Source organism: Papaver somniferum, chromosome 8 (assembly GCF_003573695.1).
Source record: "Papaver somniferum cultivar HN1 chromosome 8, ASM357369v1, whole genome shotgun sequence".
NCBI lineage: Eukaryota > Viridiplantae > Streptophyta > Magnoliopsida > Ranunculales > Papaveraceae > Papaver > Papaver somniferum.
This window is the reverse complement of record NC_039365.1, coordinates 153,170,806-153,197,662: the sequence shown is the minus strand read 5'-3', so window position 1 is coordinate 153,197,662 and position 26,857 is coordinate 153,170,806. Positions and strand designations below refer to the sequence as shown.

The 26,857-nt window shown below is 38.0% G+C and overlaps 2 long non-coding RNA genes across 8 annotated transcripts; both read left to right on the top strand.

Annotated features, from left to right (window-relative positions):
* The first annotated feature begins 9,362 nt into the window (after positions 1 to 9,362).
* Positions 9,363 to 12,518, top strand: LOC113304758. Of its 7 annotated transcripts, none has more exons than XR_003338365.1 (11): positions 9,384 to 9,471; positions 9,593 to 9,637; positions 9,998 to 10,079; positions 10,179 to 10,226; positions 10,348 to 10,503; positions 10,583 to 10,800; positions 10,893 to 10,994; positions 11,084 to 11,181; positions 11,717 to 11,811; positions 11,889 to 11,984; positions 12,251 to 12,518. It is a non-coding gene; the product is annotated as an uncharacterized LOC113304758 (long non-coding RNA). The 7 variants fall into 7 exon arrangements; XR_003338364.1 differs by having other exon boundaries at positions 11,267 to 11,811; XR_003338361.1 differs by having other exon boundaries at positions 9,363 to 9,451; positions 11,084 to 11,811.
* A 4,425-nt stretch (positions 12,519 to 16,943) lies between these two features.
* LOC113303901 lies at positions 16,944 to 18,700 on the top strand. Its single transcript, XR_003337876.1, has 4 exons — positions 16,944 to 17,012; positions 17,255 to 17,353; positions 17,450 to 17,632; positions 18,484 to 18,700. It is a non-coding gene; the product is annotated as an uncharacterized LOC113303901 (long non-coding RNA).
* The last annotated feature ends 8,157 nt before the right edge of the window (positions 18,701 to 26,857 follow it).

Genomic DNA, 26,857 nt, shown 5'->3' with positions numbered 1-26,857 from the left:
GCTAAGGAAGATTGAGCCTTTTCAAAATTTTCATTTGCAGCGCGGAGTTGTCCCTCGAGCTCTGAAAAAGACAACACAAGGGAGTTAGCACAGAAAAGACACAATCACACTCGACGAAATAAGGTTATACCTTCGACACAAGCCGAAGCCTCTTCATACTCATTAACAACCGCATATCGCGCTTCGTCAAGATAGTCATATTCCTCGGATAATTTCTTATAATCTAGTTGAAGGTTGGTGAGAGTAAATTGACTGGCATATAATTCTACCTGCTTCATCGAATCCATGTGACGAAGGTGGTTGACTTCGTTGTTTATCTCTGTTACCCCTTTGCTAAGTCTGTACATACATACTTCAAGATTCCTCTTAGACTGAGCCTGGCGGGCTATTTCAGCGCGAGACGCAGCAAGGGCTTTGCTGAGAGCCCCAACTTCGGCTCTGGCATCGTCCCTTTCTCTGGTAAGACACAGAATACTCTCCTTAATTCCCGGAAAAGGAAGGGAGCGAGCTTTTTGTAATTCCTCTTCCAGAAGATGTATTCTAGACTCTAACAACGAAGTACGCTCACGGTATTCCCGCAGATTCTCACGTGTCCACAGCAGCGTACCATTGAACAAAGTACAGTCATGGTTATACAGATTCTGCATATCAACCATCTGAACATGCCTTGTGCGCCATCCCTCAGCTCGAGCGTCCCACTTTTTGGCTTCGCTCTTAATTTTTTCGACTAGCTCTTTGATACGAGATTTTTGCCGTGCCCTTTCGTTTCGAAGCCATATCAGCTCGGGGACGCCACCCACTGAAGATAGGGTGGGGAGACTCAGACAGAACAACAAAGTAGTAGAGAGGAATTACGAGGGATAAAAGATGAAGAAGAACCAAACCTGTGAAAGCTGAAACTTTGCCGCGAGTTTGCTCTAACTCAGCGCGAACGGCGGCAAGCTCTGAACAAAGACCAGCCTCCGCTTCACCCAGCCTTTCTTTCTCTTTAAGGCTATTCTTCAGTTCTTCTATCTTCACCTCAGCCGCAGATAATGCCTTTTCTCTGTGACGGAGCTTAGCCTCCAGCTTCAAAGATTTCGCTTTAAAGAATTGATACAACACATGGTTACAATGCTCACTCCTCATCATCTGCACATCAAACGGCAAACATTATTACACCGAAGGATTCAATTGTAACGAAGAGATATGTACGAGGACTTACCTCCAAGACACGCTGCTGGGGAAAACCATATTGGTACCCATCGGCTATGGCCATCATTTCAGCAACAGAAGAGGGATGGTCCGATACGAGGGTAGCCTCTGGAACACTCAAGCTTTTCCCACACATCTCAGCAACACGCGCCTCGGAATATAGTTCCATCATCCGACGGGTATAAGAATCGGAATCTTTCTCACCAGCAACCACCGGGGCAGGATGAGGAACAAACAACAGACTCATTTTCTTGAGCCAATACAGTATGGCATCCTCACCCTCAAACATCAGCGAATGAGGGAAATCCTCGGAAGGCGAGTCAACCACAGATTTCCCCTTTGCTGACATTGCCCCATCAGCACAAGTTTCGGCATCACCACATGCATTGTGATCATCCGCGCCCTCATTCTGATCAGCAGCATCTTCCTTACCAGAATTCCCAAGCACATCCCAATCATCATTGGGGGAAAGCAAAGAAAGTCTTCGGGAAAATCGAGGGCATCGTCAAAGAGTTCCCCTGCGGAATATATCCTGTCAAAGGAGAACTCTTGAGAAATGGTGGGGAGAGTTTCCGCAGCCTCACCAGCAGGAGCAGACATGTCCGCGATAACACTTCCGTCAGCCACCGCGGTATTATTTCTCCCTTCAACACCATCACAACCCGCACCAACCTCTTCCTCGACATCAGGAGGGGAAGTATCAGTGCGTTCTTCCCCATCAGACATTTCCTCATCCTCGGAAAACTCTTCGTTCACTGGACTGGTAACTTCTTCATGAACCTCGGCCTCACCCGTCACAATGGTAGAAGACTGCTTGGGCCAAATCTTTTTCTTTTTCTACACCTACAAACCAATACAGGTTCCACAAAAAAATTTATTTCCTCATACACAGTTTGATTTTCAAAAAAAAGGAGGGGCGCGGCCAAAATCTGCAATAACCATACCTTGGCAGTAGCGGCACTCTTCGGTGGAAGCATATCACCAGAACCTTCCTCCTCGTCTCCTTCAACAACGTCGAGAGCATAAGGAAAGTTCATTCCTTCGAAATTTAAACGCCAGGGACAGAAATCTCCATAACGAGCAGGAGGAGATTCACGAGGCCTGCTACTCTCAGAAGGACGCCAACCGCGATGACCGGGAATCCAACCATACTCCCAAGGACCAACAATTTCAATAACAGTGGCGTGCCACTCATAATCATGGTCACGCTTGATCCTTTCGCGAGCGGGAAAAAGTTTCTGCTGACCCGACCCCTCGGTGCCTGGAACGTATTTCAGTTTGGCATCGCTCACCTCACTTAAGAGACGAATTTCGCCCCGAGGAGCAGCAAGGTTACGAAGGCTAACACTCCACGATTTACGGTTCCTACTATTGACATAATCCCCAAAGGAGTTGTTGAAGTTTTCAGGAGTATACCATTCCCTCTCAGCGAGATTTGGAACGTAACATGTCATCGTCGTCTCCCCCTTACTACGCAGATAACATTCCCTCAGTGCACGGAGATAGTTCCCCGATAATTGTGACACGGAACGACTGTGAGTATTGGTGGAAGAGCCTTCACGACCAGCCAGCACATCATAATAAAAGGAATCACCAGACTTATACAACGGCAGCATAAGGCCCGCCTCGAAGGCTCCAACCGTAGTCAACAGGTGAAACTCATCAAACCGATACTTCGAGATGAGCTCGTAAGTAATATCATCCTTAGGGGCATATAAACGAACCTCGAAGGCTTGAATCTCATGCTTTTCCTTGAAAACTTCAAGGTCAATATGCTTAAACGTGACTTTCTTCTGGCTGACCGAAACGCTGTGTATCACCGGGGCAGCCTCATCCTCTTCCGCGGGATCGGACGAACCAACAAAATCTTCGGAAGCTTTTCTTTTCAAAGGAGGATTCTTAGACGATTCAGCTCTCGGCACACCACCTTTGAAGTTCTTCCCTTTGAAAGAAAGTACTGGAGGCGACGGCAGAGGGTTCTGCACGGGCACTATAGAACGAAGAGGGGGAATATCGAAGGCGCCACCACGAGGAGGTGTCTGCGTACACCTAGAGTCATCACGAGGATGAGAAGCAGCACGGCCGGCAGCGTATCGAGACCCGGAAGGACCCTTCAATGGATCCCCTTTCCTGGGAGGAGAGGCCTTCGTCCCAGAAGAAGACGAAACTTTACTACCACGGGGATCCATTTGCGACAATTTAGAGAGATCTCCCCCAGGTGGATATGTATCAGACCCCTACGTGGAGGGGATCTCGGTAGACTGGAAGCCGGAGTTTGATAAGGAAGCCGCAGACGGTCAGACATGGTCGCGAGGAGGTACAACAAAAACAAGTTAGAAGCAAACACGAGGGCATCACCAAAGATCAAAAAACCACAAAATTAGCAGTTCATCTCAACATAGCCCAGAAACCCTAAAACTAGCATACATGCATGTATACCCTAAAACCCTAAAACCCATACTCTTAAAATCTCAATCAATACAATTGAAACAATGGCCTCCTCGACTTGAGAAGAAGAACAGGGGAAAACTAGCATACATGCATCAAAAGATGTTCTTCATCACAAACAAGGTACGACAGCAGCAGGAAATTTACAATCAACACAATCAACACAACTTAAAACAACAAAAACGAAGAAAAGAAACCTTACCACCACAAACAAAATCCCAAAAGAAGACAACAAACCAGAAACAAAGAACAAACGAGCGTGATTAATGCTAGGGCAGAGAGAATTTAATGCTTGAAGAACAAAGAATGAAGACTGACAGGGAGAATGAAATTAATTTTCAAGGAGAATGAAATTAATTTTTCTCCTCTCCTTAATATACTCGAAAGAAAGAGAAGGAAGTTAATGGAGGAATGAGAAACGTGCCCATTAAATGAGCAGTTAATGCACGAGTAAGAAACGTGCCCAAGTATCTAGGAGAAGTTATTAGGAGAGAGGAAGAATATGTAACGTCTGTTTTCTTCAATGCTCCCACTAAACACTCAAGCCCGAAGAAAAGGAGCAAATTGTGTGTACATATTTCATCATCAAACACGTGTATGTAGGAAGACACGTGGAGAGCATGCGGACCAAGTCATCAAAACATGATGACACACGCCCACATCCAAGAATCCCATCCCGTCGACGTCGGATCTTTGCCCGAACAAATCCAAGGGCAGAAGTTAAAAGATGTACCAAGAACACGATGTACTGCGGAGCACTAAATAACTCCCGAAGAGTTACTTTATCTCATCCCCAAAAGAAGCCAAGATCAACGGTGAAGAGAAGGTTGACTGACATGGACGTGACAGGGGCAGAAGACACTTGTCTGACATGAGCATGCGTCTCAACTACCCGCATTAAACACTCTGAGCAGTACGTGTCGATCAACTCGTGGAACGAACGAAGATGGCTCTGCGTGATCAAGCAATGAACGAAGACCTCCGCGTGATGGACACAAAGTACGAGAAGATAAGGTTCCAACGTCCCACAGAAACGGGTCCCACACTCTAAAAATACCCCCTCTCCACCAAGAGAGAGGGGATCGGAAAACAGAGAGAGGAGGAGAGAGGGAAGGATTGTGAGTGTAAGTTTATCTTTGTACAATTCACTGACCTATGGAAACTCCAAAATCATTCGACTACCTCTGTAATCATCTAATACATAATGAAACGACAACCCCGTGGATGTAGGCCTTAGTGCTGAACCACGTAAATCCCAGTCTTATTTACATTTCAGCACTTTACGTTTATTTGATACTCCACGAGTTTTACTTTTATACTACGTTTTCTTTATCTTCCTCTATGTGAACGCCTCTAGTGATGATATTAGATGAGGCTATGATAAACCCGAAGGTTTTGAGCCAAGGAATCAATGCAATCAACTCATCAGTACGAGTATGTATATAAAGTGCGAACATTGTTTGTGAACATATAGATATCTTCGTGATTTACGTGTTCACAAAAATAATTGGAGTAATCACATTACTTATAGGGTATAGTTTCTGTAAATCCCAAACCAAGTACAAAAAGAAAATCAACAGGGTATAGTTTCTGCAAATCCTAAACCAAATAGAAAAAAGAAAATCAAACCAATAAATAGGAGAAGAAAAGTGAGTAAAATAGTAGCACATAAAAACAAAGTTTGTCGTTTTCCTAAATATTCATGCCAGAAGTACAATCAACATTATTTTGCGCAAACATAAATATTGCAATTTTCACTTCACAGTATATAATCTCTTCCGTAGTCGTTATTGGCTCTCTTTTTTGCGAGATAATGCTTTTATCGCGAAAATTACTAGTCTATCATATTCGACTTATATTTGCACAATAATTCTCTTCTTCTAATACCGATCCAATCAGGACGACATAAGCTTATCAGTTTTATAAACTTGTTATAAATCATACGACAACCTTGGTAGCAAGGATCTTCGCAACTTCGACCGATTTATCCCTTCCCTTGTCATGCTTTATACGGAATGCAACCATCTTTTTTTTCCTTGATGTGAACTCCATGGACGGGTATGGTCATTAGAAAACTGATTTTGTATTATGCACGCTCTCAAGTCTCAACATTATTTTGTTCCAATGGTAAATAAATTTTCGTTTTATATGGATTTGTACATTCCAGTTTCCTTCAAATGAATAATATGTTTCCTCCTGTCGCTCCTAGGGGACCTTTGCCATGTTTGGTAACATCAAACCAAATCCGGCAATGCCCCTTCCAAATAAACCAACACTTAGTGCATTATTTTTTTTAAAGTGAAATTACAAGTCACATTCCCTACTCATTTCATGTAACGTTCCAAAAAGAAGTTACCAAGAAGAATGCACCGACTGGACATTATTAGGAGATTCACTACTCTTAGTAAAAAAAGGAGGTCTTGGGTTCAATTTTCAAAGGTCGGAGAGACATCAAAATTCCTTCTTCCTATTAATAGAGGTTGGAGACTCGATGAAGCATGCAGTGTAATTAGTTATTGAAAGAGAAAGATGACCCGATATTCCACCATGTTGGTCAACTATGCGGTAGCAAAGTCAAAATGTCCACTTCGTAACGATCGTCAATCAAACTTTACATCTCGGTATTATTAAGTTCACCTGAAAATAACATACATCTTCATGGTTTTGAAGCTGCAGTTTTTAAAGTTGCTAAGGAATTTTACTACTGAAGTGATAAGCTTATTATGCCGTCCTGATTGGATGGATGATCGGTCTTAGAGGAAGAGAATTATTGTGCAAATGTAAGTCGAACATTGCATAGGATAGAGTAATGAATATGATCTTGGTTTGATTTCCTTTTTTCTATTTGGTTTACAAAAACTGTTTCTTATATGTGATTATTAATTAAATTCATTTCCACACAGAAAAAAATCGTATTCAAAATAAAATGGAGGAAATTCAACTGCAAGAACTCGAAAGCTCTACTTCCAGTAATGGTTTCACTTGCGAAATATGTGTACAGATAGTTCCAGTGAACAGGCAATTCAAGAGCATGGAGATGAGTGGATGCTTGCATGCTTATTGTACTGATTGCGTTGCCAAATATATATCAAGAAAAGGTGATCGAATACATGTCCGAGATAAAGTGCGCTAGTCCCGACTGCAATGTTATATTGGACGTTTCCTTATGCCAATCTGCTCTCCCTAATGGAGTCTTCGAAAAGTGGTGCCGTGTTCATTGTGAATCACTAGTACTCTTGGATTCAGCTAAAGGCGGGGTAGCATACGGAAGATCTTATTGCCCTTATCGAGATTGTTCTGAGTTGATCTTAAACGAGTGCGTTAGAACTTCACCCTCAACTAGCTCCAACAACATTACTGCATCAAACTGCCCGAACTGCAAAAAGCTCTTCTGTTTTCATTGTATGGTTCCATGGAGGGAAAATCATCGATGTAGAAGACATGAAACGGTAATTGATATTGACTGTGGTGATGTTTTATTCATGGAGATGGTTAAGCGCAAGAGATTGGTATGGTGTCCGAATTGCTTCCGTTATGTTGAGAGTAACGGGGGTTGTTTGTACATTCATTGCAGGTATATACAATACTATATATCTACGCCTGTCCGAGCCATTAACTTTTGTTATTTTATTTCAGGTGTAAAACCAAATTTTGCTACAACTGTGGAAGTACGGGATGTGTATGCAAGTGCGACTGGCGTGGGTGGCTGTTCCGTTTGGTTATATCAGTACTCATCATCTCCGTACTCCATTTAATCTGTTCAAAAATCAATTGAGGGATTTCTTTGTCGACAGAATATACTATGGGAAAACCTGGATACATAACAAAGTTGTTACAATTTAGGAAATGTAACATGTTAAGAATGGCACGTAGGATTTCTGCTCACTCCAAATGTTTAATGGAAAATCTGTTACGAAAGAGGGATATTGTATAAATAATTTGAGTCAAATTTAAAGAGTTGTGGTTGAAAGCTGAACAAAGCTCCAATTTTAGAGCTTCTGGCCCACTTGAGAGAATATAGGCCAATAGAATTAGTGGGTTTTTAGATCTTTTCGGTATTTTTTGCCGCACACGTTTTTGGGTAAATGATGAGTACCTTCCTAAAAATCATACAAAAACCTAATCTAATCTGCACTCGCGCGTTTCCGCCTCCTTCTCTCAACTCTCTTCTGTTCTCATGAAACCCTACACAGCCAAGAAAATCCTTCTTCCTATTTCTTGCGGCGAGACAACTTTAGTGGTTTTTAGAACAATCGTGATGATATCGGTTATAGGTAAGACCAAAAACCTAATCTAATCTTTTACTCATATCAGTTTGTTTTGGGGTGTGCTTTTTTCTCTGCATGGTTTCGTGATTCATTCACTCCTCAATTTTTGATTTTCAGTAACGCATTTGTGAGATGTGTAGGCAAACTTGAAATACTCGAAAGGGATTAAGTATGCATTCAAAAAGGATTATTTTTACATCGATTAACACTGCCCCTAATATGCAGTGATCAATTTTAAAAAAGGATTGAAGGTTACACCTCTTTCTTCTCTTGAGGTAATTTTTATGGTTATCCTTCCATTAGCGTTGTTTATATATCTTTCAACTGGGGCTGCAGCAATGACTGTGTAGGATGATACGTCAATCAAAAGAACTTGAAAATTCTACTGCAATACTGAGTAGATTTTGTTATTTTTCTTTTTAGAAGTAAATACAAGTTCCCAGATCACATCCCTGAATTTGTAGAGTCTTTAAGTTCTTTTTGTCGCTCATTACTTATTCTTTTCCAGTTTCATAGCGAACATGCGAGTAATGTGGATATTATGAAACAGAGAACTTTGTTGGATGTGAGGCTGTTGTAACAATTGAATGCTTGAGTCAATAAACTGTGCATATAAGTGTCAACCTGTTGTATTTTATTTTTAATGAAAATATATGTGCCAACTTATACTAATTACTCATGCAATGCCACGTACTGAAGCTATTAGGCATTGATTAGTTCTCAAATTTTTTAAAAAAAAAAAACACATATTAACATCTCAGTCGCAACAGAAATTGTACGCATTGGTCATTGGTGATAAATGTGTTATGTATCCTAATAGTTGTATTGTCGATTTTGCAGCAGCCCTTGCTGCTAAGATGCTCGGAGATATGGGGTAATAATCAATCATTAATCGTATAATTGTATGTGTTTGAATTTCTGCGAGTGATGTTTTGGGTTGCTTTTGTGCTGTAGGATATGTTTTGCTTTAAGAGTGTAGGAAGACTACGGCTATTGCAACCAGAACCAAAATTAAGGTTAGTTTTGCCCAATGGCAACACTATGCCAAGTCGCTGACTCATGAGACTTATCAAGTTCATGTTATATATCACTATAAAACTAAGTGCTTCTAGGGACGGCATTTCTTAAAAAAAAATCCCTAAAAAGTAATAACAGGGACAGTCCAATTCTAGCCGGCCCTAGTGATGTATATTTGGGACGCCAGTCACAGAACCATCCCTGTTACTCTATTAGTAGGGACGATATGCATCTGAGCCTCACTACTGGTCTACTAGTCGGGATGAATATTCTAGCCGTCGCAAATAAACAGGTTCATCCGACGATTGTGGTTATATCGTTGGTAATTTAACCATCTTACCCCCGAAACCACAATGAAACATTTTCCTTTTTTTTTCTTTTTTTTTTTTTTTTAAAAGAATCCCAATCTTTTCTTTGTTCTTCTTCGATAAATTTTTTTTTTCCAATTATCTGTCTTCATCTTCTTCCTCTTCTGCTGTAAAAACTTCCCCTGTGAGCGGTCTCTCGATCTAGGTCTCAAATTGGTTCGTGTTAGCATTTCTCAGTTAAATCTCTTTCTCCTTCTTTTTGAATATCACGTAGATTTGTTTTTAGGGTTTGCAAATTGGTCAAGATTGGTTTTAGTGAAAAATCTCACTTTTGTTGTATGTGGTTTTTGATTTTAGGGATTGCAAAATCAGAACCTCCATCGATTTTGGATTTGAATTCAGGTAAATTCTTATATCAAATCTCAATTATAAGACACGACATGAGCAATTAGTGATTTGTTCAACAAATGACTAATACTAATATGGAAATCTCTCTTTTATTTCCCTAAAAATGTTTACAAATAAGCTTATTTACATTGATTTGTGTTAGTGCTCTAAAAATGTTTCCCAAAACCATTCCTCAGGTAACCTTAGGGCAATTTTTTTTTTTTGTTAATTTACGTATTATTACATGATTTAGGCACATGCATGATGGTATGACTTCAGTTCTCGTGTTGGGATGTATATTTACATATATTATTGGCACATTTACATGTTTGGATTGTTTGGGTTAACACTGAGGTTAATGGTTGGGTATTGTAGTGAGTTTGATGGGTTGTTTTTGGATTACTCATGGCAATGTGGTAATCAGGACACCATGGAAAAACTGTTGGAGCTGGCTGAGGTGGGTTTAGCTCATCTTCTTACCGATTTTTTCTTTTGGAGGAGACAGATTGATAGTTTTCAGTAGTTTTGATGGCACTACTCCATGTTTACACTGTAGGCAGCACATCTCAAAGAAAAAGTTGGCAAAATGTATAGCGGAAAACATGTAAGTTGACATCCATATTGACTATTCAAATCCATTTGAGAATATTGAAGTTTAGTTAGATTACTGGCAACCTCAAGCTCGTAATGCTATTTCAGTTCTGATTGTTGCATGGTGCCAACAGATAAACAGCACTGAGGATAGATCTGTTCTCCATGTGGCTCTACGTGCTCCAAGAGATGATGTTATGTCTAGTGATGGGATAAATGTAGTTCCATAGGTTTGGAAGGTTTTCGACAAGATCAACGAATTCAGTGAAAAAAATTGCGGTGGATCTTGGGTAATGCTAGTTTAAATTTGTATTGATACGTCTTGATTTTAATCTTACACTTATAGATATTGATAGGAAAGTTTGACAGATTGGAGCCACGGGGAAGGCATTGAAAGATGTTGTAGCTGTTGGAATTGGAGTCTCGGTGATTGGTTGCAAGAAGGTTTAATTCACTCACACTGTAATTCTCTAAGTCGCAGAAATCCTCAAGATCAACCTTCGTGATTTCGTGATTGCCGAGTTGTGGATGTTGTGAACATGCTGCCCACTCCGAAAGGGGGAACCATGGAACTGCTATACATGTAGGTTGGTCCTACTCGTTTGACACATATACTTCTTCTAAGGACATAAATATTGACTTGCCTAATAGATTTTTGAATGTTTGATAACTTCTCTAGCTGTATTGCCCAACAACATTGGCTCCTGCTCGTGACTTCTGGTTGCTGCGCTATAAGAAGAGGATGATGTTGTAGTTAATCCATTCGTTTTGAGTTCTAACAGTGAGCTTCTTCCAGGATCATGCACATTATATCTCTAGTTTTTTGTGACACTGTGCAGTTAATATAGCATTGCTATTGTATTTCTGCAGGTCTTGCAAAGCCATCCCCTGCGATTGAAACATTTTGTACCAGCATATGATCTTGATATGGACTTTGTTCTTGGTGTGGGAGGATATGATCTGGATAGGTCAGTGAACTATGTTAGTTCCAGCATTTGTTCTTCTCATTCTATACACGAATAGGCTTCTCCTGGTTTTTCATTTTACTTGCAGATTCATGTTCTTAACCGGTTAAAGATATTTCCACTTAGATATAATCATCTGTTTTGAACCATTATTTGTGTTTGTTATGTTACATTCATAATACTTGATGAGTTTTTGCTGCCAGCATTTGTTTTATATAAGTTTCAGTCACTTTTCAGGTGAGTGCTAATTACAAAAGGATGCTATTTTACTTTTGATTGGAGATATTAGTTCGTTGTTTTGTAATGGAGGGTGATTTTACAACTCTTTTTGTACCCCAATCATATCTCCGTGAGAACATTGTCAATCTCCCTGAAAACTGCAAGTATCATTTCTGTATCTATTTCCTTAAGCAGCTCGAACCTCGAAGACACTAACATCTCCTCTGAACATAGCTAAACGTCATCTAAGAGATGTGGATTCTTTATTTGTACACTTTTTAGGCATTTAAGTCCACTAATTTATTTTGTTTTGAAACAGGAGTTAGGGTCTAAGAATAGAGAAAATAGTGCCAAAAAACTGTTCAACACAGTGACACACTGGTGGCTCCAAGCCACATGGAATACGCAAAATTGGTAAAGCTTCGAGTCATGTCTGTTTTTCGCAGTTGTAATACGAATTGGCCTAACTTTTGAAATTGATTTACTTGTAGGGTCGAATGGAAATGTGGCAGCATACTGGCAGTTCGATGGAAATTTTGATGCCATGTGCCAACGATATGGGCCTTATCCCAAATGTTCTAATTGAGGTGAGTTAGAACTTCTCCCAAGGCATAACACAAATTGGAAATGCAAACACCCATAAATAGTATGCAAGTTAAGATACCATTTGATTAGTTGTTGTCAGTAAATAATTCCTGTTACAACCTGAGATGCTGATAATATGGTTCTAGGAATTTTCTTTTGTTCAACTTTCACTCTACAGTGAGGTGAACTTATCTAGGTTAGATGCTTTGGTATCGTTCTCCGTGTACATCGATCGATGACGTTCTTTATTAACTTTGGTTTATTGCAGAATTTCGACGATGATAGATGGTATGAATCAAATGGTAAGGAGTTATAAAGGGTCGTTCTGGAGAAGGAGCAATCAAATACATTTCTAGTGCAGATAGTGCACGGTTTACGTCCAAGTTGTGTACAACTTTGGTAGTCTGAGAACATCACCTTTTGATTGTTTTTGCGAGAGTTTTTTCTTTTGTCGGATGAGATTTATTATTCCAAATGTTTGAATCATTTTTGTGAACAACTTGATTTCATGAATGAGAATGTTTTTTGGGACAAAATACTGTGTGAATGAATGTTCAAAAGGGTAAAGAGAAAGGTATCCTGCCAAAGAAACTAAGAAAGCTCATTTCCCATTATTAAAATTTAGCAACGCTTTAATGGCGTTTCTATTGTCTGTGCGACCGTTGAAGTTAGCCCCTAGGGAAGGTTTTATAGCTGTCGAGAAAAGTATTTGGGACGGATTCCAAAACCGTCCCCACATCATAAAGCCGTCCCTAAGAGTATTGCTGACGGTAAAGTTAAACCGTCCCTAGAAGGCAAAGCCGTCCCTATAAGTATTAGCGACGGTGGAACAGGGGACGGTGAGAAAACCGTCCCTAAATACCTTTTGGGACGGCTTTTGGCTTTTTGGGACGTTTTTTGGCCGTCCCAAGAGGCCTTCTGTTTTGTAGTGTATTTGTCGATTCGTCAATGCACTGTTTTAGGAGCAATAGGATATCTATAACAGTCATGTCATCTTAGAATGTAAATACAATTATATTTATTAGTCTGAGCTTAACGGATGACATTGAGTTTATGAAATAATTGAACTGATACTTCATACTTAAGACTAACACTATATGTTTTACTGCTTTCTTATTTCTGAGTTTATTGATAATTTGCTGACAATCAAGGAGTCCCACATATGCATTCTGACATGGACTCAAATGCCTTAGGTTGATATCGATACCGATTGAAGGATGTTGGCAAGGATGGTGCTGCAAATGCAGATACAAATCTCCAAGGACAGAAGTGGTATGTGATGGTATGAGCGTCCTACTAATAATTTTTCTTTATCTCTTCAGGTTGTTTTTTTTTTCTTTTCAATATTTATCTTCGCAAAAGGTATTATGATCATATAAAAGATAATTTTTTTAAGCTCTCCCTTTCTTATTCGAGGTTACTATTTACACTCACTGATATCGTCATGAAGCCTCATGAAGCTTTAGTTAGAGGAGGGACGGGCAGTTGTGCAAATGGTAAATAAAGTCTTTGTAACCGTGATGGAGGTTGGTTCTTTAACATCTTCGAGTGATTCGCCGCAAAACAAAGAGCAAATATCACCGATTGAAGAGAATTTAAACTTCGGATTAACTAATTTTCCTCCGTTGAGTAATTCTTTGGGTGAAAATGGAGGTGAAAAGGAAAACCCTTGGTCTGTTTCGAAATTGGGTCTGAATGGTGTTTGGTCCTTATTTTTACTGAATGAGAATGAGAATGAGAATGGGAAGAGTAATGAAGTCAGTCTTATGATTTATCATCCTGCAGTGATGATGGGTGATAAAGAAGGGGTGTCGATTTCTTCTGAAATTCTCCAAGAGGAAGTTAAAGCTTGTGAGGAATTAGTGATTGGGTACTGTCTAGGTCGAAAACTTCCATTCTCGATAGTGAAAAAAGCAACAGATGATCTGTGGAAGACGAAATCAGAGGTATCAATTACTTTACACAGTAGCAATTCATTTGTTTTCAAATTTATGAATGTAGATGATAGGAATTTAGCCTAGATAAGGGGGCTTTCTACATTGGTAAGAGTTTGTTTATTGTCAGACCCTGGAGTCCATGAATTGAAAGTTCCATCGCACAATTGAAGTCTATTCCTGTGTGGATTATGATTTATAATGTTCCTCTTCATCTCTGGAACAATATAGGTTTGAGTCCAATTGCTAGCTTTGTAGGTAAACCATTGTTGATGGATGAGTGCACTCGGAATAAAACTAGGCTTATCTATGCTAGAATGCTTGTAGATATTAGCATCGATTCTATGATTCCCAACTCAATTTCACTGTGGATTGATGGAAAATTTGTTATGAACCTCCCTGTGGAATATCAATGGAAACCTCAGAAGTGTGTTCTTTGTTCATCCTTTGGCCACTCTAGCAACGTATGTTCGTTAACTGGGGCTAAGAGTAAAACCCGCAGGACTCCTTGGAAGAAGCAAACCTCTGTGATTCTAGAGAAGAGCCAGTCATTTTCTAAAGAGATGTCAATTGAGAACGAAAATGATGGAGGTGTGAATATTGAGAATGTAGAGGTGCTCATCCCACCCATTGATGTACAACCCAACCAGCAAATGGTAGCATATGGTGTTAGAGATTTTGAGAAAATGGCAGAGAGTGGTGATATGAATGAAGGACCGTTTATTGAAAGCAAGACTTATACTATAAGGAATAAAGACTCAAGTAAGAGGTGTGTCAAACCAAAGCAAACTCCAATTTGTCATTTGAATCCTTTTGGCGTTTTAGGAACAAGTTCCGATATTGTTAATGCTGGAACGGTGGAAGCGCTTCCTAAGAGTCGAGAAGAAGAAGACAAGTCAGTTGATACATCTTGCGAAGTTGAGAATAACCATGAGGATGTGGTTACTTGTGAAGATGCAAGCGAGGAGTCAGAGCATGGAACTGATGTGGAAGAGTTGTGTGTTGAAAAGTTGAAGCCTTTAGAGGATGTCTCTCGAATAAAAACAATGTCGAGAGAGCAACATATAGGTACTCTGATGAATCCAAGTTCCTTGCTAGGAGCTCCTATTGGAGATAAAGAAGCTGAGGCGAAAAACATCTTTGGTGGCATCGTAGATAGATACAAATCCTTGAAAGCAGACCAGGATTTGGGTCCGAGCAGTCAGAAATTAGGTAGAGGAAAAAGAGCTTCTGCCGAGAAGAAGCTGTAGAATTCTCGTGATACTCTTGAACTTTTCTTTTAGTTTGCTAGCTTTGTCGCAGCTGTTTGTTTGGGTCGGCTTTTTAGCCTTCTCTTGTTGCGCTTAGGTGCCTTCTTCTCTTGTATTCTCTTTTTTCTTTTTCAATAAAATTTTAACCTTTTTAGTCAAAAAAAAAAACAAAACAAACATATATCTAAAACAAACCTCTTATACATATATAAATAGTACAATTCTGAAGAGCTCGAGCCTGTTCGGTACAGGTCGCGTAGAAGAGTGTGAGTAATCAATTAAACTTGCTTATTACTTAACACCACTATACCATGTATTGGGTATTACAGAACACCATCATATAGGAAATACCATATAGTCCTAGGAATAATATATTAGAGAGAGTCTAGTCCTGTTGACCCAGTCATGTGTCTATTTGGTCCTTTTTGGGAAATATATTATAGTTTGGTCTAGAAATTATGATTTGGTCCTAAGGTGATGTCATGGATGATGTAAATGTCATCATGTAGTGGCAGAAATACCCTTATATTATTGTTTGGTCCTAAAAAATAATGGTTTAGTCCCAGGGGGACCACATATACAAAAATCAATGCAAAAGATCTCATTTTTCATATTCACATTCTCTCTCTTCTTTTCCAGATCTAGTTTTTCTTTTCTTTACTCTCGAATCTTTTTTCTCTGCTGCTGTTGAAAGCAACCAAGACGATGATGTTTTCTTTTTATTGCTATTTCGTTGAAGATGATGATGTGTTGTAATTGAAGATGATAAGGATGATGTTGATGAAGACGGTGTTTGTTATTGCTGTTCTTGATTACGATCTTGATTTTTGAATGTTTTTTGTCTCTGATGATGATGATGAAGAAGAAGAAGATGAAGATTTGTTGTTGCCGCTGCTGTTGACGGTGAAGACGATGTTGTTGATCTTGATTTTTGAATGTTTTTTGTCTCTGTTGTCGATTATGATGATGAAGAAGATGAAGAAGATAAAGATCTGTTGTTTCTGCTTCTTTTGACGATGAAGTTCATCAAAAAAAATTATCAAAAATATGTTTTTTTAGGTTTTTATATGGAGTTCATTTCTAGAATGATCTCTGTTTTTTTAGGTTTTTATATGGAGTTCATTTCTGGAATGAACTCTGGTTTTTTTAGGTTTTTATATGGAGTTCATTTCTGGAATGAACTCGTGATTTCTGAAGAAGAAAAAAAGTAAAAATTAACATGAGTTCATTTTGAAGAATGAACTGCTACAAAAAATAAATAGAAACTAACACGAAAGGGTACTTTTGTCCATTTAATATTTTTAAATAATTATGGACCAAACAGTAAAGACATTTTTCCAAAAGACTAAACTGACATGGACCCACCTAAAAAAGGACCAAACGATATTTTTTCCTATAATCAATCATACTAGCACTTAAAAGTGGGTTGGAAACGAGGCATGTAGATTAGCAAGAAAATGTAGACTTGCCATCTTTAACATAAATCTATTCTATGTTCTTTAGTTTGATATGTAATTAATTAATTTGGGAATTTATGTAGTATATAGTGAACAAGGAAGGGTGTCTGGATTTTGGCACGCATAGTGAAAGGTGACAGTGCCTATAATATGTTATAACAAATCCCGAATTTTAGAGGATTTAGGAAAGAAGTTGTGCATGCACTTCTCATTTTTAGCTTGATTGTGGTTGATCTTCATTGTAGTGAATGTTGTTCCCTCATTTACAATTTGGGTAGTTTTCGATCTTAATGGATGTTCAAAAGTCTTTGTTTTTTGGAGTCGATTTGTACGTGGCTTACAGATTTGGAAACTCTACTTGGTTTGTAGTTTTGTTGGTACCTGCTTAGGTATATTTTTCAGATATGGAGTTTTTTTTTAATAAATTGTAGATATTGATACTGCCATCTCAATATATTTAGATATAGGTAGAGAAGAGATGCTAGATAGTTTTCACATTTATCACCAATGATCTATTCTACTTTGATCTTAAGGTTATATATCACTTTGATCTTAAGGTTATATATCAAAATGTTATATATTTGTATTTTTAGATTTAACTCAAATTGATTTTTTTCAATTGGCAAATTAGTTATCCAAAACTTACACAATGTGATGTGCTTGAGAGGTCTGGAATTTTTGTTGACACCTGCAACCCAAACTGGCCTTGAAAATATTTCACCCATTTCAGGTTGATGAAATCCGCAGCTTTTAATTGGTTCACTACTTTGCCAATTTGTTAATTTGGCTCATGGTTATTGTGATAATATTGCAATTAATTTGGCAGGTGTATTCGTAATCATGGTCACTGAGATACCTCAGTGTCAGATGTCGGAGGGACTCCAAAACCTGGACGAGCCAAAACCAGGGAAGAACCCATGCACATACTATTGTAATATCGGTAAAAGCTCTTATGCCTTGGCAGAGATCAAATTGACTTGGCCGAGATAATGCTGGAACATGGTCTGGAGTGAGTACTTCTGAACACATTTGTACTTTCCAATCCATTTCTTGACTTGGCTTCTTAGAGTTTTGTTTTTCTACAGCCGTAACGCTATTTACAATTTTTGCGAAAATAAAGACAAATCTTGTCTGCATTTCCATTTTACCATATTCATAATTCTTTTTTTTTTTTTTTGGATGGGCCATATTCATAATTCGATAAATATAGTAGAATTCCTTTTCAGCTTAGATTGCTAATATTTTGGCGACATGTTCCTCGTATAAAACTCTACATTCCCACCAAAAATGAGAGAATTCCGAGATGTATAATACCACCATCTACAAATTTTAAATTCAACCATTAATTTTCAACGGTTGATATTCAAAATGGTAGATGGTGGTCTTATATATCTCATAATTCTCTCATTTTTGGTGGGAGTGTAGAGACTTATAAGAAGAACATGTCATCAAAAAACTAGCCTCAAATTCATTGTCCGTTGGGTTTGATAGAAAAAATGGAGCTAAAATATCAAAATTATGTCATTATAACCATGTCAACAGATCCTACCCCATTCATAAAACATCATATTTTGTTTTTACTCGAAAGTTTTATTTTCTGAAATAGTTTGATTTCAAACTCTTTCTATCTCTCTTGGCCTATTGTCCATTTTAAGTTTTCTTACCTCTCAGTTTGTTCCTAATGAGAACAGTTCTTGTTTATTTATTTTTTATAGACTGCTAAGAGTATATCATACGAAACCATGCTCCTGTTACTAGACCATGTCCTTTGTTACTATTGCATACTTTTACTTAGCTAAGAGAGGAAGTCTGTGATATCAAAGGAGACTCACTAGTTGTTATTAATGCGCTTAAGTACAGGCAGTACAAACCCAACTAGGGGATTCAGAACACGATAAACAGAATCAAAGATCTTATTGGAAGTTTCAACTCAGCGGAGTTCAGATATATCAAAAAGACTGCCAATAATGTGGCACATATACTCTAGCAGTCCTGGTTGTTGACACGCACTCTTCTAAACAGTGGCTTTCATCTCCTCCTTCTTGTATAGCTCAGATCCTTGAGATTGAGCATTCTAATATTATCTAGTTTCTGTTTCTTCTTTTCTCTTGTTGTTCTCCTTCATCAAAAAAAAAAACTAAGAGAGGATGATGCAGGGCATACTACAATTCCAGAAGATTCCGCTTAGAGGTTTGGCTTCCATGGTTTCCTAATTTCAGTCTTTCTTATTTTTAGGATTCTTTTAGATTTCCTTTTAGTTTTTTGTTTCCTAGTTTAGTTATTCTTCAAGCATATATAAAGGCTAGATTAAGTCTTGGAAGAGACTATCTATTACTCAATCAAATTATTAAACACAAAACTTATCTTTCTCTTCTTGCTTGAATTCTCTTCTCTTCTTGCTTATAGCAATCTAGTATTGCTTTCTTTTACCTTGTTCCACATTAGTTGGTATCAACCGCTTAGTTTTAGGTTTTCATCCTATAACTTGATCCTTTACATCGCTTCCGCAACACCTTTCAGTCCTTTTTTTAGTTCCTTTTCATACAAAAAAAAAAAAAAATGACTGCTCAACCAGTTACTCTAGCAGCAATCGAAGCTCTCATCAAATCTCATACCGAGATTTTGGCAAAAAACATTACTGAAGCTCTTGAGAAGTCCATGGAGGACAAATTAGGGTTAAGAGATACCAAGCTTGAAACCATGCAGAATCAACTTTTGAAGGTTGCAAAACATATAAATCTAGATTTGGATATGCCTGAGCTTGTAGACTTAGAAGGAAAAACTAAAGAAGATATACTTCAGTTTTTACAGAATGATGAAGTACCTGAAGATGTATTGCGTACTTTAAACATTAAGAAACCGTATGAAGGTTTCATAGGTCATTCAAAGAAGAAGATAGTTTCTCCTGCACTTGACAGTGATGATGAAGATGAACGTGAGAACGATCTAGAGAAGTTGGATTGAAGAACGACGTTTAAAAACTGGTCACAACCCTTACAGTTCTTTACCAGAATAAACTAAAAGCTGATATTCCCAACTTCTCTGGAAATTTTCGTATTGAAGAACTAACTGATTGGTTCTTTGAGGTAGAAGCTTTTTTCGAATTCATGGAAGTCCCTGAAGATTCTAAGGTTAAACTTGTGACATACAAACTCAAAGGAGGAGCTGCAGCTGGTGGGATAAGATCTGTGATGATCGTAGAAACGCTAACAAACCGAAAATACGTACTTGGAAACGTATGAAAACTTTGATCAGGGATAAGTTCTTACCTAGAGACTTTATGCAGCAACTTTTCATCAAATTACAAAACATTCAGCAGGGGGCACGAACTGTTGAAGAATATGTGTCAGATTTTTATAATTTGGTCGCACGAAATCAACTCAAAGAATCTGAAGAACAGTTAGTTGCAAGATTCATTGAGGGACTGAATAGATTAATACAAAATGGTATGACTCATTCAGTTTTTACTATGGTCGAACTGTGCAGCAAGCTATTAAGATAGAAAATCGTCTTATTCGTTCTTCTAGGATTTATCCATCCAGACAAGGGCGTTATCAAAATACTTACAGGGGTACCAATTCATCTCAAAACTTTTCTCCAGATACTGTTTTGAATATTCCCAGGCCTCCTTATGATGATGTTAGCCATTCACATCGACAACCTAGCCATATTGTGCCTTATACTCCACCTCTGGCTACACCTATCTTAGCCAATCCAGTTGATCTTCAGCCGGGTCAGCAGTCTCACTCTCTGCAACCAACTCCTCCTACTACAGGGAATCGGTTTCATAACAGGCAACAACAATTTCCACCGCAACAGCGAGCTAATTGCTTATACAAAATTTCGTGGAGATAAGTGCAATAAATGTCAGCAATCGGGGCACACTTCTAGTGATTGTCGGAAATTCAATGCTTTGATTGGTGAACCTCAGTTCATTAATGAAGTCACTGGTGCGCTTAATGAGTTCGAAGATGAAGACTCACCTGGTGATGACGACGAGTTTGTTGGGATGATTCGTCCATTATTTCTTACTCAACAATGCAAGTCTCAGAGACACAGTATTTTAAATCAGATGTTATATTGGGGGTAAAATCTGCAAGATGATAATTGATAGTGGCAGTGTGGATAATTATATTGCTGATCACGTAGTTAAGAAGCTTGAACTACCAGTAACTTCTCATCCAGAACCTTACACTGTAGGATGGGTTAATGCCTCTAGCACACAGAAGATTACTCTTCAGTGTTATGTGTCATTTCTTTTGAGGGTTATGAAGACACAGTTCTATGTGATGTCATTAATATGACGGCAACCCATCTTCTTCTTGGCAGACCTTGGCAATACGATCTTCACGCGGTTCACAATGGATTCGAGAATACTTACACTTTTGTTCATAATGGGAAAACCAAGGTTCTTAGTCCATCCAATTCCACTTCAAACTTTGTGCGCAGACTGATGCTGTCGTAGCCACTGTTATTCGTTCTTTGCACCCACAACATTCTTTACATTCCCATGAAGATTCTAAGCCTATGATTGAGTTCCTGCAAAGGTGAAGCCCTTATTATTTCAATATAATGTTTTATTTCCAGATGAACTACCAACTGCATTACCTCCTTTACGGAATATTCAACACTGCATCGATTTTATTCCTGGAGCCTCTTTACCAAACCAAGCACACTATCGCTTGAGTCCTGCTGAGCATGAGATATTACAGGGACAGGTAAATGATTTCTTACAAAGGGTTTGATACGACCTAGCAACAGTCCTTGTGCCAGTCCTGCCTTCTTGGTTAGTAAAAAAGACAATGGATGGAGGATGTGTATCGATTGCAGAGCATTAAATCGCATCACCATTCCTTATAGATTTCCGATCCCGCGTATTGATGATATGATTGATTTACTGTCGGGCTCTATTATTTTTACTAAGTTGGATTTACGCAGTGGTTACCACCAAATACGCATTCGAGGTGGAGATGAGTGGAAAACAACATTCAAGACACGTGAAGGTTTATATGAATGGCTGGTCATGCCATTTGGGTTATCTAATGCACCTAGTACTTTTATGCGACTTATGAATCAGGTTCTCCAACCCTTTCTCAGTAAATTTGTTATTGTCTATTTTGATGACATACTAATTTTTCGCAGTGAGCCAGAACACCTCCAACATCTTTCACAAGTGTTTCAAGTTCTTGCTGACAACTCTTTATATGTTAATTTGAAGAAGTGTACCTTCATGGCTTCTTCAGTAACATTTTTGGGATATGTGATTTCTACTGATGGTATTCATGTCGATCCTTCTAAAGTTCAAGCAATTGAAGATTGGCCAGTTCCTACTTCTATTCGTGATGTTCGTAGTTTTCATGGTTTGGCTTCTTTCTATCGAAGATTTGTGAAGAACTTTAGCTCTATTTCTGCACCTTTGACTGACTGTCTCAAGAAGGAGAAGTTTGAGTGGACGGAAGCAATGGATAAAAGCTTTATTCTTCTTAAAGAAAAGCTTTGTACGCACCAATTCTTGCACTTCCGAATTTCAACAAGCCTTTTGAAATAGATTGTGATGCATCTGTTGTTGGTATTGGTGCAGTATTATCACAGGAGGGTCATCCAATTGCATATTACAGTGAGAAGAATTCAGATGCACAAAAGAAATGGTCTACATATGAATTAGAGTTATTGGCTCTTGTTCAATCTCTTAAGCAGTGGCATACTTATCTTATACATAGGGAATTTGTTGTCAACACTGACAACCATGCTTTGAAGTTTTTGAATACTTCTGCTAAAGTTAACAGAATGCATGATCGATGGCTTTCCACACTCAACAAATACACTTTCTCCGTGAGACATAAAAGTGGCAAATTGAATCAAGTTGCTGATGCCTTAAGTAGAAGAAGTCATCTATTAACTACAATTCGTAATGAGAGTTATGCATTTGACTATATCAAAGACATTTATCCAGAAGATGAAGATTTTGGCAAACTATGGGATCAATGCAGTTCTCAAACTCATGGGGTTGATGATTTTCTTATACAAGAAGGTTTTCTTTTTAAAGGGAATCGATTATGTATTCCTCAAGGGTCTTTACGTTTACATCTTATGCGAGAATTACATGGCAGTGGTCTTGGTGGTCATTTTGGGAGAGATAAAACCATTGCCCTGATTGAAGAAAGATATTTCTGGCCATCTTTGAAACGTGATGTACAAAAGTTCGTACAAAAATGCATGGTCTGTCAGAGAGCAAAGGGTACAATTCAAAATACCGGGTTGTATACTCCTTTACCAGTTCCTGATGCACCTTGGGTTGATATAAGTATGGATTTTATACTTGGTTTACCTCGTACTGCTAGAGGTAATGATTCTGTTATGGTCGTAGTTGATCGTTACTCTAAAATGGCTCACTTCGTGGCTTGTAAGAAATCAACTGACGCTTCTAATGTTGCTTCTTTGTTCTTTAAAGAAGTAGTAAGATTGCATGGGGTTCCAAAGTCTATCACTTCTGACAGAGATACCAAATTTTTGAGTTATTTCTGGAAAAGTTTATGGATGCGCTTAGGCACAGTTCTACAATTCAGCACAACTTCACATCCGCAAACTGATGGACAGACTGAGGTTGTTAATAGATCACTTGGGAATTTGATTAGAGCTAAGTGCCTGGATAATAGTAAGCAGTGGGATGTGTTATTGCCACATATGGAATTCGCTTTCAACACTTCTGTGAATCGTTCTACTGGGAAAACTCCATTTGAGATTGTGTACTCTAAAGTACCTAATCATACTCTTGATTTGGTAGCCTTACCCACCACACAGAGTACAAACACTGCAGCCGACTCTTTTGTAGACAAAGCAACTGAATTACATAATGAAGTAAAATCTAAACTGGAGAAGTCCAATTCTAAATATAAAGAGGATGCTGATAAACACAAGAGGTTTAAAACCTTCAAGGAAGGGGAGCTCGTGATGATACATCTAAGAAAAGAGAGATTTCCAGTGGGTACTTATAACAAAACCAAGATGAAGAAATATGGTCCTTTCAAGGTTTTAAAGAAGATCAATGATAATGCTTATGTTATTGATCTACCAAATGATTGGAATATCTCCAACACATTTAATGTTCAAGAGATTTTTACGTTTCATGGTGACAATGAACTTCTGGTTTGTTTGGACAACTCGAGGACGAGTTTTACTCTAGAAGGGGGGACTGATGCAGGGCATACTACAATTCCAGAAGATTCCGCTTAGAGGTTTGGCTTCCATGGTTTCCTAGTTTCAGTCTTTCTTATTTTTAAGATTCTTTTAGATTTCCTTTTAGTTTTTTGTTTCCTAGTTTAGTTATTCTTCAATCCTATATAAAGGCTAGATTAAGTCTTGTAAGATCCATCTATTACTCAATCAAATTATTAAACACAAAACTTATCTTTCTCTTCTTGCTTGAATTCTCTCCTCTTCTTGCTTATAGCAATCTAGTATTGCTTTCTTTTACCTTGTTCCACATTAGAGGAAGTCTCTCTTTTTTCTATATTTACTGCACTCATATGTCTTTTTCTTCATCCCATTTCCTGTGCAAAACTTTCGTTGTACTGGATCTCACCCTTTTCTGCTTCAATCTCTTCTCCGAAAGGGATTGTTTGTTTTTTTCTTTTGTCTCTTATCATTTAGTATCATTTCACTTTTTACCTGCTTTTTTTTCAAATGAATTTACCCATGCATATTCCTGTAGGCTTACCACTACGTGTAAATGCTCCATCTATAATTAGTCGTGCATCCACTCGTGACCTTACTCCCCCGCCCGTCTTTTCCCTGATCATTGAAAATGACAATTTCAACTGTGAAAACTCACTAGTTGGGAGAGTTTTCTCAACATACATCCTTGACAAAGATCATATCAAATAAGCTTTAAAATATAGATGGGGTCCTAGAATAAAATTCAAAATCTTTCTTATAGAGGAGAATTTGTTCTTAATATAATTTTCTTAAAGGGAACATATAGCTTCGATCCTGTCTTTCAGACCCTGACAAGTATATGGGGATGCATTTCCAATGTGTGCAATCTTCTCTGATGGTCTTATTGAAAGAGACTCTTTGAAATTAATCTCAGTTTGGGTTCAGCTTCTCAACCTTAAAAACTTTCATTGTCATGATTGCATCATACCAAGACTTTACAAGAAAGTGGGTCAAGTCTCTGAAATTTACCCCCGTTTCTGCAACACCTGAACCTAGTGACCCTCTTTTTGTCAAACTCGAACATAACATAGAAAGACAGATCCCTCATTCAGTTAGAGTCAATGTGGGTTCAAATCCTGAATCTATTTTTTACTTTGTATACATGAATCTCCCTCATCGTATCTGTCTTAACTGCAATAGATTGAGACATGTGCATTCAAACTGTGCTATACTTGAAAATCGCATACTGGAAGGAATTTATGATTGTAGTCCCTTTGTTAACCTTGGTGATGAATCTCAAAGTTGGGAAGATGATTTTAAGGTACTTTTAGATGACCAAATAGACATGGCATATTACTCTGATGCATCCATGAGCTCTCCAGCTTTTATTTTCTCTCCTAGTTCGTTCCTAAACTCTAAAGAAATGATAGATTCGGATACCTTTTTAGATAGACTGTATGGATCCAATCCAGATTCAGCAGAAACTGAGTTAGAAGAAATTGAGTCAGACAGCGAGTCAGTCAGACTCAATGTATCTTTAGATGGGCTGGATATGGATTTGGAGAATGACCCAACCTTATTGGGTAATAAACCTTATTCGGATTCGGTTTCGTCACCTGTTTTTTCTCCCCTACCGGATTATCGTGAAATTTCAGAGTGGGATTTTCAGATTAGGGATGAATATCATTCCTAAAATTTCTTTTCATCAGGGAGATTCTTTTTCGGCTCCTGCAACTTTCATGGATTTATCTTCTTCTAATCTCTCTGATGGAAAGTTTTTACTCCTCGAAATGCTTTGTCGGAACTAGTCAAGACAACTTTTGCTATCACTTCTTCTTCATCTTCTAGTGAATTTTCAAACGAATCTCCAAAATCTGTTCAAACTTGGAATCTAGTGAGCCTTCTTCAATTCTCTCAAGATCTCCTCCTTCGTCTCCATTTCAACTAATTTAAACCAGTATGGATCCTTCATTGGAATACTGATGAAGTTCCAAATTGAGCAGGATGATATACCAATTGTTTTTAGCTAAATTGGATCTTAGAAAATAACATATGATCACAATCACGTGATTAGGATCACAATCACCTAATATACCAATTGTTCCAATGGATCCTTACCTTGACCAGATTAGGATCACAATCACGTGATTAGTAAATAACATATGTTTTGATAAAAAAAGACTACCACATTGTACTTTCGAAGTAAAGCGTAAAAATTTAATTATTTATAGAGTTGACCCAATTTAATTGTTTTTATTTTATATCATTAAGTATATTGAAATATGTTAGATAGAGAAAAAAGTCACCTCATTTATTGCTCTCTCATCGTTATCACCATTAGACACTAACCCAAACTAAACTAATTTATAGTTTCCAACATGAACTTATTTGTTCTTTTGATTTCTTTATTTCGATCTTCAGTAATGATGACTGGTTGAACTAATCAGGGATACATATTGACAAAATTAAATCAAGAAATTAATTATTTTTTTCAAGATATATTTTTGTTGGAATTTGTGTGCCTATAATTGATTCTATTAGTACTGACGTACTAGGTGTTTACTGATATTATAGAAGTATGGGTACCATATAATGGTATAAGTATTTATATGATTGACTAAGTTATATTTTATTTATAAGCATTTATATACACTAAGTTGTAGTGTTTTTTAATATATTATTACAAGGAATAAAATATGTACCTGATAATTCGACTTACATTTGCACAATAATTCTCCACTTTGAAGACCGACCATCCAATCACGATGATCAAATTAATCTCTTGTCGTGCTTTATGAAAACCTCTTTGCCCCTGACTCCCTTCATATCAAATCCAACATGCAATTCCAGGGGCGTAGCCAGTTTGTAGCATGGCCTATCTATTTCAGCCTCTCTTTAACCACCTGATACGCTGTAGTCAAGGGAATTTATATACCGGCAATTTTGGAATCTTACAACAGCTAGGTAAAGCCATAGAAAAAGCTCAGTATTTTCGCCAAAAGTCATTGTGACGCACGATGTGAGACACTTATATATATCTCTTAGATTCATGACAACGGATATAAATGCCTCAACATTA